Consider the following 8,305-nt stretch of genomic DNA (forward strand, 5'->3'; position numbering starts at 1 on the left):
AAACTGCAGTCTGGGTTAGTTGAAACTGCAGTCTGGGTTAGTTGAAACTGCAGTCTGGGTTAGTTGAAACTGCAGTCTGGGTTAGTTGAAACTGCTAGTCTTCCTTTGGGGTCACTCTCCCTTTCAGCTTCTTTAGTCCTTCCTCTAATCCTTATTTGTATTTCTTTGTGGTTATTTTAGTCTTGGGAGGGAGGGTAGGACACTAAGTGGTTACTTCCCTTGTCATCTAGAAGCCAGACAACACTTGGAGCCTGTCTGGAGAGTCTGGGTTCCTGGGGACCATGCAGAGGTGGGAGGTACTCCAGGTGGGTGTTGTATAGCCTGCTGTGGGGCCAGAAACATTGGCGCAGGGAACTCTCCTCCTCTGAGCTTGACCTTTTGACCCCCAAAGTCAGAGGGGTTCTGGGAATGGAGGGGTGTGGTGCTCAGTACCCGGATGATGTCTTTTAGTGTTGGTCCCTTTAAGACAATGAACACCAAGCAGACAGCGCCTTAAAGGACTGCTGGGCCCAGGCTCTGCTAAATATATTGAGTGTCTAAACAGGATTCAGTGAGAAGAATAAATTAATTAGCATTAAGCCACCACATCTCCAGCTCTGTCTGCAGTGGCTTGCATTTTCCAGCAGTGAGGTCTACCTCGCAGGAAGCAGCTCCTCCCTTCCTCCTCTCAGATAGATCTGGAGAAACTTCAGAGAGTATAAAAATAACCACATTTAAGTCCATGGCCAGAGATCTTACCTGTCTACTTCATTTCTTCTATAATTTGATTTCTGAGGAATGAGGGAGGAGTCAGTGTGATCTTTGTGTCAGATAACCACACACTGCTTTTGGCCCAGTGCAGTTGTCTTAGTCAGGGTTTCTATTCCTGCACAAACATCATGACCAAGAAGCAAGCTGGGGAGGAAAGGGTTTATTCAGCTTACACTTCCATACAGCTGTTTATCACCAAGAAAGTCAGGACTGGAACTCAAACAGGTCAGGAAGCAGGAGCTGATGCAGAAGCCATGGAGGGATGTTCTTTATTGGCTTGCTTTCCCTGGCTTGCTCAGCCTGCTCTCTTATAGAACCAAGATTACCAGCCCAGAGATGGTCCCACCCACAGGGGGCCTTTCCCCCTTGATCACTAATTGAGAAAATGCCTTACAGCTGGATCTCATGGAGGCATTTCCTCACCTGAAGCTCCTTTCTTTGTGATAACTCCAGCTGTGTCAAGTTGACACAAAACTAGCCAGTACAGTAGTCTTGGTGGATGCCCTGCCCGGAAGAAGCAACATCACAGGTTCTTGGGTTATTAGGGCTCAGGCAGGGTAGCAGTTAGAGCCTTACTGTGCAGTGGGATTAGGGGTGCGAGTGGTTTGCCCATGCTTTCCTCTCTACTGGGCTCCTAGAACAGTGCTTGGTACCCCCAAATAATAATGACTTGGGGTGTGATGGGGGTGCATGTGTGGTGTATGTGTACATCTGTGGTGGAGGTGCATGTATGTGTGTGTGCACATGTGTGGTGGGGGTGTATATGTGTATGTGTGTGTGTGCCCATGTCTGGTGGAGGTGCATGTGTGTGCGCACATGTGTGGTAGGGTACATGATTCATGTGTGTGTGTGTACATGTATGGTGGGGGTATATGTGTGCACACATGTGTGCACATGTGTGTGTGTGTGTGTGTGTGTGTGTGTGTGTGCATGCATGAACATGCTTAAGCATGCAGATGGAAGCCATGGGTCACTCCAAGTGTCACACCTCAGGAGCCGTCAGCCTTGTTTTCTAAGACAGGACCCTTCTCTGGGGTCTCACCAACAGGACCATCAGTGGATCTGAGGCTCACAGACAGTACCCTCTCTGGGGTCTGAGGGCTGGCTGGTCAGAGGGCTCCGGGCATCTGCCTATCTCTGTCTCCCTGACACTGGAGTTGAAGTGTGTATGTGCCTACATGCCTGCCTTTTTATGCGGCTCCTGGGATTGAACTTGATGACCACTTTCCTGTGTCCACAGCCCAGTACTGAAGATTCTTATAATCGTGCGTTATAATCTGGGTCCTGAGTTCAGACGACTGAGGTCTGAGCTTCCTGTATGACTCAGAGGCAGGGGCCCACCCAGTTGTGGCTTGACTTGTTTGTACGTGGTTACTGCTTGTAAGGATCTCATGGCCGAGTCAGACATCTGGTTTAGTGTTGGACCTCAGCCCCCCACTTCTCCACCTGGCTTTCCCTGGCAGTCTCAACATTGAGACTTCCTTTATTCGCTTCTCCAACACATAGCACCGAGAGGTTCTGCTGGGGTGGCTTTATTTACATAGATGGAATTATCATCACCAGTGAACTGTCCATCCCCCCACCCCACCCCCACCCCCCGCGGCAAAATCCAGCAGCTCTCAACCAGTATCTCCTGGCTGCTTCTGCAGTTCAGAGACCAGTGAGGTCTGGCCAATCAAGTGTGAGGGGCGGGGCCTGTGTCTCTTCCAGGCTGAGGACTGAAGAGGTGGTATAGCTCCTCCTTCTCTCCACTTTCCTGCTGGGGTGACTCTAGAAGTCTCTGTTGAGCTATGACCTTACAGGACAGATGGAGCCTGATTCCCTAGGTCACTGAGCAGGGAGAAACTCTGGTGACCAGCAGGGGACGTGGTGTGAGTTCACTGGATTATGTTTCTGTAGTGGTTAATCTCGGTTGTTAACTCGATGAGATCTAGAATCAGTGGGCATGCCTGTCGGGGGAGGGGCATGCCTGTGTGGGGCATCCCTGTGGTGGTGGGGGGGGATGTCCGTTGGGGGGCATGCCCGTGGGGGTCATGCCCTGTTGGGGGGCATGCCTGTTGGGGGGCATGCTTGTGGGGGGGTTGTCTGGATTAGGTTAGCTGAGATGGAAGACCTGTCCTCTAAGCAAAACCATTTATTGCTGTCTGCTTCTTGGCTGTGGATGGAATGTGCCCCGAGGCTCTGCTGTCATGAGTTCCCTTCCGATGGGCTTCCCTCAGACAGAGACCCAAAACAAACCCTTTCTTCAGTTGCCTTGGCCAGGGCCATTTTACCCCAGCAATGAGAAGAGTCACTAAGGTAGCCCCGAGACCTGGGGCTTGCTTTCTTTCTATTGACATGGCCCAGTGCTGCTCTGAGTGGGATGGCAGCCAAACATTTTATTATGCTCCAGCCCTTGACTTTGCAGATGAAGAAGACCATTCCTCAAGACCAGAGGAAGCCCAGGAAGCTAGGGGTATGGTCTAGTCTGACCCTGTCCCTGCTGTCAGGACTCCCCAACATTAGCTATCTGCCCTCTTGTATACAGAAAGACACCCCGTGGGAAGGTCTCCAGACAAAAGCCAGGGCTTTTATGGCTCATGTGTCTGGCATGTTTACAGAGTGGACTTTAAATGACTGTTAATTTCACAGGACTGTGGTGTTAAGATTGAGTCTTGGAGACATGGATGAGAGAGCCACAGGCTTTCAAGTTCCTCACTTAATACTCTCCAGCCAGGATCAAGCCAGCATGCGTTCTGTGCTGGGTACAGGTTAGGCTTGGGAAAATTGTTTCCACTGAATGCTGCTGGCCATTGATTATCAGTGATTGTTGGACTAACAGTGTGTACTTGTACCTTGAAGGGCTAATGGGCCTGGGAGGACAGAGGAAGGCCAAAAGCAGAAGCGTGGTGATGTGTCTATCTCTGTCCATCCACCCACCCAACCACCCACCCATCCACCTATTCATCCATCCATCCACCTACCCACCCACCCACTCATCCATCCACCTACCCATCCATCTACCTACCTATCCATCCATCCATACACACATACACACACACACCCATACTTTGTGAATGGCTTCTAAGCTCAGCTCCAGGAGCCTACTTGCTTCTCACCAGCAGCTATGGGGTGTCAGCCCTGCTTTGAATGTAAAAGTGCCTCTGTGAGCTCACGTGTCAATCCCCAGCTGCTGGCAGTGTTTGATAGGCTGTGATATCTTGAGGAGATGGGACTCAGCTAGAGGAAGAGGGTTACGAGAGACAGACTGTGGGCTTTGCTAACCTGGCCCACTTCCTCTCCTGTGTCTGCTTCCTGGTCCACAAGGAATGAGCTAGCAGCTGCCACATATGCCTGCCACCGTGGACCTTCCAGGTCCTGTGCCTTCCTCCAGAGGAAAGCTTTATCCCCTCAAAGCGTGGGCCCAAATAAATGGTTTTTCTCCTACTTCTTGTTAGGCATTTAGTTAGCTACAGTTTGAAAACTAATACAGAGAGGAGGTTCTCATACCTGGGGACCTGTTGCATTGCATAGAATAGAATCAGCTTAGCATGCACAGGTGTGCATGTGCGAGTGTGTATATGTCAGTACGCATGAGGAGGTCATCAGGCGACGTGAGGGAACTGGTTTTTCCATTCCACCATGTGGCTCCCAGGGATTGAACTCCAGTCCTCAGGCTTGGCAACAAGCACCTTTACCTCTACGAAGCCATCTGGCCAGCCCCTCAATTGCCTTTTTCTAAGGTAGAAAGAACACAGCATTTTAATAAAGGAGGTAGCGCCTTTCCACTCAACCATTCATTTCTATCTTAAACAAATGAAAAGTTTATGATGCAGAATGAAATTTTCAAAAAGTTGCTGTTGCTAAAAGTAAGCCCCCTTCGTCCTCATTGCCTGTTGTTTGGGATGATACAGTTGGTGTGATGGACTAACCAATCCCCCTGGTTACATCTGCTTTTGAAGCTGGGGTCCTGTCTGCACCCAGTTGGTGGTTTCTGGTGTAACTATGTGTTTCTGGTTTATCTGTCTGCCCACATACCTCCTTCTTGGCTGTCCTTGTCCTTGAGATTCTGTGTCAACTGTGGCATTAACAAATATGCACATGTGCACACACATACACAAGCACATGCATGTGCACACACAAGCACACACATGTGTACACACAGAATGCTAACGCTGAGGGCAGAGTCAGTGAGTTCTGTGGTGGGGTGAGAGGCCCAATCCTGCTCTGTTTGAGTTTCCACACAGTGGGGGAAAGCCCAGCCAGCTGAGTGAGACACCTGTGGAGAACTCAGGGCCTTGGAGAAGGCAGGAGACCTCGGGGAGTGGGAAGGGGGTGGAGTGGAAAGAGTCTCACAGCCAGAAGGGCCTCGGGAGATTTGGGTTCTCAGATCTCCTCTTTATTGCTGGCATTCCATTAATAATGGAAAGGCCAAACGTCTTACAGCAAAGCTGCTGGGGTATTCATTCATTTGCTTCAGAGCCCTGCTTTGAATGTCAGGAGTCTCCTGGGGAAGTGGGAAGCAAGCCACAGGACAGGAGAATGGGACTAGTAAATGAAGTAAGGGCCTTCCCTCTTGAGGAAGATTCCAGAGGCTAAGCAGAGCCCTGCAGGCATACTTGCGAACTATAGCCATGTGAGAGAGTCCCCACCTTTTCCAGAGCCCAGCTAAGGAGAGGGCTAGACAGACATACTGGAGCAGAGGGCCCTTTCACGGGAGCCTCAGGAATTTCCAGGCAATTAAGATGCTAGTCAGGCAGCAGGGAGCATCCTGGGTAAGTGATAAAGACAAAAAGGTGCTGTGTATCTCCAACACCAAATCAGCACTGGCAGCCGGGCAGGAGGGAAGCTCCTTCGTGGTGATTCTCCCTTTACTGTTCTAATGGCGGCTGATAGAGGATGATGCTTCGAGAGCCCCACTTTCCCCCAACAACCCCGGGGAACCCTCATTCTTGTTTGTTCATAAATTGGAGAAACCGAGGCTCCAAAACATTCTCAGGCTCACACAGTGAGAGGTGGTTTCAAACCTACCTGAGTCACTGTGACGGGAGGATGGTACCCACTGTCCTGGTGTGGAAAGCAGGAATGCCCAGGACCCTGGATCCGAAGGACTGAAGCTAGAACCATCCTGAAGCCCACACTGCTGCTAATGCCTGCTGTGTGCTCAGAGATAGGGGAGTTACGGGGTTTGCAGCCACACGTGGTGGAGGACACGGTAGCCTTTGACTATGCGTGCCATCCACATCTCAAGTGCTTCAAGGCCAAAAGCAAATGTAAGCTAGAAAATATGCACAAGGCTGCAAGGATCAAGCGTGACGACGGAGTGCAGACTGTCCCGGTGGTTTTTATATCGATCGCACCTCGAAACGTCCCTAAGTAGCATTTCAAATAAAGTGCCTTCCTATGATAATGCCACCTCTGTGTAACGTGGACACCCAGGCGGTTTAAACGGTTTTAAACGTAGAGTTTTCCTGATACTTTGATTAGCTAGTCCGGCCCTGGATGCCTGGCTTAGCGATTAAAGACTTGTAAAATCAAAAAGCAAGCTTTCTTTCTTAATTGGGGTAGAGCGAGTTCTTTTTAAAAATTATATTTATTTTCATTTGGTGTGTTTTGTGGTGTGTGTATGCGTGTGTATGTGTCTGTGTGCACTCACATGTGCTGCATTAAACATCTGGAGGTCAGAGGACAGCTCACTGAACTGATTCTCCTCCTGTCCTATGGCTTCTGGGATCAAATTTGGGTTGTCAATCTTGACAGCAAGTGTTTTCCCCCACGGAGCCCTCTCATGCCTGCCTTTCCTTTTAGGACATGATCTTGTGTGCCCTACTGACTTTGAATCTGCTCTCTAGCTGAGGATGATGGGTGACTTGGAATTTCTATATTTTGATTGCTAGGGTTACAGGGATGTAACAAACACCACACCCAGTTTATGCAGTTCGGAGTGGGGTAGAAGTGTGAAAGCCAGGGCTCAGTACAAGCTAAGCAAGCACTGAAGCAACTGAGCCCCGGGCCCGGCCCCCGACCCTGGCCCCGGCCCCAGAGCGCTCCATCCTTCTTTAGATGCACCTGTAAGTCTAGCCTAATTGTTGAGTCACCTGTGAGGAGAGAGAGGTCTCAACTGTAGGAGTCAATCAAGGTCTTGACTGTAACATGTTTTAAAAGGAAAATGTGTCATGTGCGCATCACAAGGGAGCTGACAGAAGGAAGCCTTCCGTGTACCTCTGATGTCAGAGGCGGAGCTTACTTTTGAACTGACACAGGGCTCTTTTCTTTGTTGAGGCGGGATTAGAACCCAGGGCCATTTGCATGCTAGGCAAGTGCCTTACCACTAAGCCACACCATACCTCCAGGTCAGCACATGGCTTTTGGCCAGCCTCATTCATATTTTATGCCACATCACTAATACACATCTTCCTCTGGGGTGTGTTTACTGGTTTGGAGGAGTGTTTTTATGTACACAAAAAGGAGCCCCGAGCATTGAACAGAGGCATAGCCCTGCTTTTAATTCCTCCTGCAGCCATTAGGAGTGCTTTCCTAACAGCCTGCTCTTGGGTCTGAGTCCTGGGCTTTGTTTACTTTCTCACTGCAAATGTCAGCGGCTCAGCTGCTGAGCCCTGATAGAGCTTTTGTGGTTCTCATTCTAGATCTGACCTTTAGCACCCAGCCTTCTGGCCAGCTTTTCTTTGGCATAGCGTGTGTACTGAACTGGCTTCCAAGGGACAGCAGAGAGAGGCTTCCCTAGAGCCATTTGTAAATACAACTTTCTTCAGCCACAACACAGGCTATTTCTCTGCTCTTTCAGGAAGCTGTTACCCAGAAGTCTCCTTTATTCCTGTGGGCATCCCAGTTCCCAGATGTGGACCCCTGACATGGGACCAGCAGCTGCCCCGCTGTGTCTCAGTGCCTGAGGCCAGAGTTAATGTCCTGGCCTGCCTGCCCTGCCCTGCCCTCCCTCCCTCCCTCTCTTCCTCTCCCCCCTTCCTTCCTTCTCTCTCTTTCTTTCTATGCATACATGTTCCTGTGTGTATGTGTGTGTGTGTGCACACACACACACACTCGTGGAAACACACACAGATACATATTAGGGTCTACCATTCTTATAATTCCAGGCTTCAGTCCATTGTTGAGGGGAAGTCAAGGCAGGAACCTGAAGCAGATGGCCCGTCACAGCGCAGTGAGCAGCAGAGAGAAATGAATGTACACCCGCCAGTGTTTAGCTAACCTCCATCACACAGCCTGGGCCCTCGCTCAGGAATGGTGCTACCCACTTTTGGGGTGCTCTTCATCTACGATCAATACAACTGAGGCAGCACCCCACAGACAGGCCTCCAGGCCATAATCTAGACACTAATCTAGTCTAGTCTCACTGAGACTCTCCTCATAAATGAATCTAGATCATGTGGTGTTGACAGTTGGAGTCTGCCATCACCATTGGCCAGGTCATGGAAACACTGGGACATGAGGCAGACCAGGCTGCAAAGCACAGTCAGTCAGGTGTCAGCGAATAGTTGAATGTGCAGAATAAAATCTCCTCTCAGTAAGGCAGGGGTGGGAGTGTGTGTGTGTGTGTGTG

The 8,305-nt window shown here is 50.1% G+C and overlaps 1 protein-coding gene across 2 annotated transcripts in view; it reads left to right on the top strand.

Moving 5' to 3' along the window:
- The window catches only part of Myrip (myosin VIIA and Rab interacting protein), a 169,426-nt gene that overhangs the window by 34,397 nt on the left and 126,724 nt on the right, over positions 1–8,305 (top strand). Inside the window, exon 1 of one of the 2 annotated variants that reach the window (XM_029482017.1) lies at positions 2,473–2,621. The exons of the other annotated variant lie outside the window; for it this stretch is intronic. The gene's annotated coding sequence lies outside the window, so the exon portion shown is untranslated. Of the gene's footprint in view, positions 1–2,472; positions 2,622–8,305 lie in introns of those variants that run through there. 2 annotated transcript variants of the gene reach the window in all.

The sequence above is a fragment of the Mus caroli genome, chromosome 9 (genome assembly GCF_900094665.2).
Source record: "Mus caroli chromosome 9, CAROLI_EIJ_v1.1, whole genome shotgun sequence".
NCBI lineage: Eukaryota > Metazoa > Chordata > Mammalia > Rodentia > Muridae > Mus > Mus caroli.